This window comes from Prunus persica, chromosome G2, assembly GCF_000346465.2.
Source record: "Prunus persica cultivar Lovell chromosome G2, Prunus_persica_NCBIv2, whole genome shotgun sequence".
In the NCBI taxonomy this organism is placed as follows: Eukaryota; Viridiplantae; Streptophyta; class Magnoliopsida; order Rosales; family Rosaceae; genus Prunus; species Prunus persica.
Window position 1 is genome coordinate 7542396 of NC_034010.1, and position 5996 is coordinate 7548391.

Genomic DNA, 5996 nt, shown 5'->3' on the forward strand with positions numbered 1-5996 from the left:
ACCTTTTCTTTTGCTTTCGTTTGTGTTCATCAGTCTCCCTCTTTGTCTCTCCCTCTCTCTCCCGCAACTTATTCCCCCTCCTCCTTCAAAATCCAGATCCCAACCCAACCTGCAAAAACTTCTTTGCCGAAAACCTTAGTTTAGGTACCTCAAGGAGATACTTTTCTAGTCAAGAAGAAGATACAATACACAACACTCTATTTCACATAATGTACAAAACCCAAAATCCCAAGTAGACAACTTCAATCTGTCTTGACGTCAGGACTGTGGAGGGCAAGGTAGAGTACGTTCTTTGGCTTTCTCTCATTGATTTTAAGGGGGTTGGGTTGGGATCTGGGTTTTGAGAGGGTGGGATAAGGAGGAGGGGGAACGGGTTACGAGAGAAAGGGAGAGACAGAGACGGGGAGCTGAGAGATAGCGAAAGAGAGATAGATGGATTTGGGTTTGGATTTTTAATTTTTAAGTTTATTTAATTAAATATAATATAATTATTCAATTTTTAAATTTTAAAAATATTTTAATTTAAATGGACGGTTTTAGCCCTCAAATTAACGGCCAAATTGACGGAAGGACTCAATTGAAACGGAAGAGAGAGTTGAATGACCTAATTGCCTAAAAAAAAAATTCGCGAAACCAATTACAAATGAGTTTGTTCTATGGTCACGACTAAAGTAAATAACCCTATTTACTATGAACAACGCATCTGCTACTTCCGGAATCAACTGAGGAATGCACATAAAATGGCCCCTATCTCTATGAAACCCTCAGTTTCCCCCAAAATCCCTACCATGGCCCTAGCTTCCAGTGTTCGCCTTTCTTCCTCCATCCTCCGCTACCGCCTCGCTGCCCCACTCTACCCGACCCGATTTTCCAGTCTCCGTACCTGTCGGAGCTCCGCTTCCTGTCCGCATCGTCCTCCCGTCCCGGGACCCACATCCGCCCAATCAAAGCGAGGCTCCAGGACGACCCCCAAAAGGAGGACCCAGGCGAGGGGCAGAACGGGAATGGAAGTGTGCTGGTCAAGGACACAAGTGAGAACAGCGAAGAAAGAATCGTTCGTGTTGAGCTCCACAAGTAGGCCACTGAAGCGTACATGGCTATGTCTGTCCTGCTCGGCCGCGCCCTGCTGGATGTTCGCGACGGTTTGAAGCGGGTGCACCGTCGTATTTACTAAGGTTGAATGGTGAATGATGTGGGAGCACTACCTGGCTGGATTTACTAGGTTGATGAAAACAGCGACAGCGACTCTACGTAGATTTTCTTTGCGATTAGCCTTGAAGCCCTGACAGGTGAGCCCGAATCTCGATTTTTGTTTTGATTTGGATGCCTGCCTGCTTGAATTGTACACTCACTGGAAACTCAAGTGTCTTTGGTAGTAGTAATTGCTTTTTCTGAAATGCAGACATAACCACGCTAAACCAGTCCAGATTCTTCAAAGGGATTTGAAAACGCTCTTGACATTCGGTGATGAGTTTTTTGATGAAGTATCATCACTGTTTCTGCCGATGGTCATTTACAGGTGTGTTGAGCATATTTATTTTCTGATTAGTTTGGCTTTTCATGACACTGCATCACACATGCTATTGTAAAGCAAGCCATGATCATGCAAGTGTTCGGGTTAATTCAATTGTGGCGTCTTAATTGTTGATCTTGTACAATTAGTCATCCTTGATTTGCTTTGTATTGTGGCATCCAAGTGGTAAGTTTTTTTTTTGTTTTTTTGTTTTTTTGTTTTGTTTTTCCTGAACATGAAGACATGGGCTGGCAAGGAATGCGGGACCTTACATTTCTTACTTTGACAGGGTTTGCACATGTATATCATTAGTTTTTTTTTTTTTGGACGTATAAAAATGACTCTTGGAACCAGTTTCTTCTTAATTTGTATAAAAATGAGGGCCATTCTGCACTGTTTACCCTTGCTGCTGTCAAAGTCAGGTCCTAGGAGGGAAAAATGTCTTTTTTAGTATTAACACAAACTCGAGATCAATTCCCATAATTTTATGACATGTAATTAGTTAGGAGGCATAAAATAGTTTCAGATTGAGCTATGAGTGTGTGCGTCCTGTTCGTGTCTTGATTTGGTCGTTCATAACATCTTCCCATAATTGTGAAATTCCCAGATTTCTTTCACCAAGTACCTATGACCAAGTTAAAATTGGTAGTCATATACAAGTTATAATAATTGTGAAACTCCCCTTGTTTCTTCTTGCATTGTTATGTAACGCTGCCTTTTCTTGCTTGGCATGTCAAAGGCAACTAGTGCCGTGGATTTTGTGCCTACTTTGAATTGAAGTATGCTTGCTCTGTAAATTATATTATGTGCAAGTTAGCCTAGGAGGGAAAAATGTCTTTTTAAGTATTAACACAAACTCGAGATCAATTCCCATAATTTTATGACATGTAATTAGTTAGGAGGCATAAAATAGTTTCAGATTGAGCTATGAGTGTGTGCGTCCTGTTCGTGTCTTGATTTGGTCGTTCATAAAATCTTCCCGTAATTGTGAAACTCCCAGGTTTCTTTCACCAAGTACCTATGGCCAAGTTAAAATTGGTAGTCATATACAAGTTATAATAATTGTGAAACTCCCAGGTTTCTTTCACCAAGTACTATGGCCAAGTTAAAATTGGTAGTCATATACAAGTTATAATAATTGTGAAACTCCCCTTGTTTCTTCTTGCATTGTTATGTAACGCTGCCTTTTCTTGCTTGGCATGTCGAAGGCAACTAGTGCCGTGGATTTTGTGCCTACTTTGAATTGAAGTATGCTTGCTCTGAAAATTATATTATGTGCAAGTTAGCTTAGTTGTTTGTCTAATATCTTTATTTTATCTATTTTTTAAGTTTCACAATAACCTCCTTTATTTATTAATTATTTTAAATAAATAGAAAAACAGAAAATCTGCTCATGCTAGGTCCACTAGGGCTGCAATGCTTTCTAAAGTAAAAATGTTAATTGATGCAATGTTTTGAAACTAGCTTAGCTTTAAGTGTACCGCGGTAAGGGCTATGTTCTTTTCATTCAATTTCACTTTCACGACTAAGTTCTGTTTTGCTGTTGATTTATTTGATATGGTAGCATCTTTTTTATAGCAGCCTATAGCAGACAGTGTTAATAACCTTATATGAAACCTAATAAATGATTGCTAGATTTTGAGATCTTGGGTCTATCATAACCTTGAGTTTGAATATTCAATGTTAAAGCTTTTAAGACATTTATATCAGAAAGTGCAAGAAAAAAGTTTGGAAAGCAATTAAAATATATCGGGCCTTCCCCTAAGGTCGACTCGATTATTCCTAACAAAGAATCTGTGAACTTTTTATGTCTTCCATCTCCTAAATTGGATAAACCAAGAGTGGGAAAAATTTTGATTTTGAAAACACAACACATAACCTCAAGCCTTTTTATAATCAGGCGTGGAACCTTCTGGCCCTTTTAGGGCTTGGACCCCATCTCTCCAGCAGTATCACTTCTAATATTTGAAGTTTGGAGAAAGCGATCATATTTTAATTATCATTTCTGGATTCTACTCCATTTCTTTTTGAACCTTTTGTCTTTGTAAATATTGATTTAGATCACATTATAATTGGTTATTTAGTTCACGTGGTCTCCTGATCGCTTTGAAATTTCATTTTCCAGGATTTCTCCCTACGATTCCCACTAATTCAAGGGCATGGGAATTTCGGGTCGATTGATGCTGATCCTGCAGCTGCCATGCGTTACACAGAGTGCATATTGGAGGTATGTTCAGATATTTTAGTTACTTTGAACACTCTATGGGTTTTTAATAGTCATGATATCGAAATGAATATTAAGATCTTTAGGTTATATGCTATTCCAGAAACGGGGCAACCTCTCTCTCTCTCTCTCTCTCTCTCTCTCTCTCTCTCTCTCTCTCTCTCTCTCTCTCTCTCATCCCCCTTCCCTCTCTATGTAGTGATGTTGTAAGTAATTTTTAGTGCTCAAAAAGGCCAAAGATCTTGTTCCAGAGTGTTTACTTAATGCCTATTGGCAGAGTGCGAACGTGCTGCAGTGTTTGTTTAATGCCTATTGCACAAATCCAGGGAACCTATTAGACATACACATGCCTTATTGCAAAGGCTGGGTGATAAATGCAATAACCTATTAGACATACACATGCCTTGTTGCAAAGGCAAAATGTTAAATGGGAAAGAATAAATTTACGCCACTGAGTTTGGTTTCCAGCTTGTATGAAGTACTTTATAAGGTGTTGCTTTTGAGATTGGAGTAGGTTTTGGGAAATACCAGTGGACAAACACCAGGTAATTTTGCGAAGGTGTGGAATACCTGTCCATTGCAGCAAGCTGCCATTTTTTTCCTTGAAGAAAACAGAAATGTCAGTGAAATATTGCCAATATCACTAGAAGGTAGCCTTAGAAATTTATACTATTAGGAATTTGTTTAGATATGATCCACATAGAGGTGCAACCAAGAAGCGTGTGTATAGTGTAGCCTTCATTGCAATGCCACCCATAATGATATTAATTAACGATCCGATTGGATCAATTTCTTCGCTCAAAATGATTCTGGTTTTACTAAATTATGGCTTTCCATTGTTCTAGAAGTACACCATATTTTCTTGACTGAACTTTCTTGCTCAAATGATTCATCACAATGCTTGGATTTTCATTTGGTATTTTTTGTCTATTCACAGTATTCATAATGGGCAACCTAAGCAGATGGGTCTAAAGGAGTTGCTGCAGGTGACTACTTAAGTTTAATCTCTTTATTGGATTTATTTGATATTGTAGCATCTTTGCTAAGCACCCTAAGACTCCCCCCATCTAATAACCCTCGTATGTTATGTCATATAGCAGATTCTAAACACGCGTCCAAAGGATCAAGAGCTGTGGGGACATCAGATCAGGTACTTTTCTCCCTCCCTTGCTTCTGTTAAGTTATTCGCGTACGGTTCCACTCATTCTCTTGTCAATCTGTCTATTACAGATTATGGTATTAAAGTATTGGAAAATGCCGAAGGTGAACTGGTGCGTTCACTTGAGAATCGTGGAGTTTCAGCAAGTGAGGATGGTATTAAGGTACTTGAAAAAACATTCACTTGAGAATCATGAAGTTTTTGCCTTTGGGCTGTCTTACTGAAGTGTTGGGAAGGTAAAATTGTTGCATCAGATTTATCAAGCGACTCAAATTTACTAAGTGATTAGAAATGTTGTTAACTAAAAAAATTATGTTGCAAGAATCTATAATTGACACATTTAGTACTTCCAATTCTGCCCATGAAACAAACAACGAAGTGCTCAAAATCGAGGTTTTAGTAGTAAATGAGTATGATACCTTGCGTTAAGTAAGGGAAGTTCTTTCGAGAGCCATGTTGGACTTGGGTTCGTTGGAAACAAGGCTAGCATTTCATTATTCATATGAAGATACCCCTTTCATGGTATCTTGTGATGCACATGAGCATCCTAACATGATCGTTATGGACCATAGCTTTGTTGTTTAGTTAGGTTAGGTAAAATCAAGATACATGTGGCACGGATGACGTGGGAAGAAGTGAGGACCGGAGGTTGGTGTGATGGTGGTTACAGTGGTGTGAGCTGGTCATGTAGAGGACGAAGAACTGTAGGCTTTGAGGGAACAATGGAAATAAAGTGGCAAAATAGCTTTTCCTTTTCTTGGGCTGATTGATGTTGTGTTCTTAGGGGAGTAACACGATGATCTAGAAGAGATTGCCTCTTTACTTTGGAGCTGCTTTGACTTTGCAAAAGGGAGGAAAGACAGAGTCTATTTAGGAACTGCTCGGTCGCACAAAAGAGAGGAGGGACTTGACCTTTCATGTTTCCTAGCTGCCTATACAGAAATCTCAATATTAGAGGAGGACTAACTGCTGAGAGTAGTACTTAATTGTGCTTGGGCAAGAAGAAAATAGAGTCAAAGCATCTCCAAAGTAGAGGGGCAATATCTTCTAGATCATCGTGTTACTCTCCTAAGAACACAGCATTAATCAGCCCAAGAAAA

At 39.1% G+C, this 5996-nt stretch overlaps 1 long non-coding RNA gene across 2 annotated transcripts; it reads left to right on the forward strand.

Annotated features, from left to right (window-relative positions):
* On the forward strand, nucleotides 700-5502 carry LOC109946984. Of its 2 annotated transcripts, none has more exons than XR_002269976.1 (6): nucleotides 700-1289; nucleotides 1403-1519; nucleotides 3639-3740; nucleotides 4675-4723; nucleotides 4835-4887; nucleotides 4968-5502. It is a non-coding gene; the product is annotated as an uncharacterized LOC109946984 (long non-coding RNA). The 2 variants fall into 2 exon arrangements; XR_002269975.1 differs by having other exon boundaries at nucleotides 4838-4887.